We start from the raw sequence: 1,906 nt of genomic DNA, 5'->3' as shown, positions 1-1,906 counted from the left end.
TTTTGAATGTTCTAATTTCCCAAAGAAACTCTTTCCCTGGCTTCTCCTCCCAGGCCTGAGGTGGTCTATTGTATGTCTCAACTATATGGTTTTGCCCCAGGTGGCTATGGATTGTTTGCTGGCTTTAACAATGTTTTCAAGGAATGCCCACTGCTTTTCCACCTGAGTGAGTTTGAGATAGTCAAAACTAATGAGTGCCTTGTGTCAGTCCTTCAGTTAGTCCCCTAGACAGGTTAGAACAGATGGACACAATAGTTTGCAAAGGTCTACTCTGCTCCTTCCAGAACTAGGGACCCACACTGGGACTGCGGGCTGCTGTCTTCAAGACTGCTGAACCAGGGAGGGGGTGAAGTACCTTGAAGGCAAAAAAAGCCTCAAAGCTTTCCTGTGGATTTTAAGTTGCCTTATTATTGATTCAGCATTTGCTTGCTTCTGTATTATACTTTTTAGTTCCAGAATGTTCCAGAATTCTGACAAAGTTGGTTCTGACAGCTTCTGCTTGTTTTTCAATGTTTCTGTGGGGGCACAGGAGTTTGGAGCTGTCGGCTCCACCATCTTACTGACATCACTTCCAGAAACTTATAAACTAATCCGTTTTACCTGCTGTCTTTCTCTCCTAGGTCAACAAATTACAAACAGCAAGTGGTGATCCAGAAATAGACAAGACCCCACTGGCCATCAGTGGAGCAAGGATACCTTCTCCCCACCCAGCAACATCTCCACTCTAAAAGCCACCCCCTGCTGATCCACTCTAGAAGAGGTTGCTGCCTGGAAATAAAATGTGATTTCTTCCTGGAAAGAACCAAGAGACTAGTCAGCTTTGTGAGACGGGGATGTGGGTAAGGGGCAAGAGAACCCATGGACGGGATGGACAGGGTGAGAGAAGAGAGTGCAAGGCAGTTCCATGCTTCTGTAGGCAAATCCAATGGGGGAACTTGGCCTTGGATCCCCAAGTCTGCAACTCCATTACTGGCCCCTATTCATCAATGGTAGATCTGCTGGGGACTTAGGGATTATAACTGTCACTGGAGCCAACACCCCCTCCCCCAACCGCACGCTTACTGAGACACAGCCAAGGGAAGGAGGGCTTGAGTCACTGCAGAGCAGACCTGGGCAGCAAAGAAGGAGGTGGCAGACAAGGACCTCTGGAGACAAGTGCAATGCCTGGTCCACAGTAGGCACTCAGCTGCAGAAAGGATGATGGGGGGTCGGGGGCAGGGATGGAGAGCAAGAGCTCAGGGGGGCCGTAGCCTTAGGCCCAAGAAACCAGGGCTTCAAACTGGTTCTAACCAGTTCAGTCATGGCTGACAAAGTGAAACCAGAAGAGACTCGAATTTTTCAATTTGTGTGATCCAGAATCATACCTAAAATTGGAAAAATTACGAGTCTAAGTCTTGGAATGGGAGACTTGGAAGAAGAGTATTGAGCCCTTTCAGGAGTCTGATGGGTGAGACTCCCATTATTGCCAGGACTGAGGACACACTCAGAGTGTGTGCAGTTGGCTGCCATCTTTAAGCAGGGCAGTGCTGTTTCTGACTCTGTGCAGAATCCAAAGGGCAAGAAATTTGGTTGCTATGCAACACATACACTACCCTTGTTTTCTAAGAAGGAGATTAAGTTTCTAGCAGGGCTTCAACCCATATTTTTTCCCTTTCCTGTTATGGTTCTAGGTCACCCAAATTTTAAAAATTTGGGTCTTTTCTGGTGTCACCTCCTCAGCCATGACTGAACCAGGAAGAACCAGCTCAAAGCCCTGCAAGAAACCTGACCCTGGGAAGGGGAGGGAGACTTGTCTACTAAAACACACGGGCTTCTCTCTTCCTGGGTCTCAGCCTTTCAGTTTAGCAGAGAAGATCAAGAAGCTGCAAAGCGCAAAGGCCACAGGCACCCCTCTCACCAGTCCAAG

The sequence above is a fragment of the Trichechus manatus genome, unplaced genomic scaffold, assembly GCF_000243295.1.
Source record: "Trichechus manatus latirostris isolate Lorelei unplaced genomic scaffold, TriManLat1.0 scaffold00155, whole genome shotgun sequence".
Taxonomy (NCBI): Eukaryota; Metazoa; Chordata; class Mammalia; order Sirenia; family Trichechidae; genus Trichechus; species Trichechus manatus.
Note: the sequence above shows the minus strand (reverse complement) of the source record.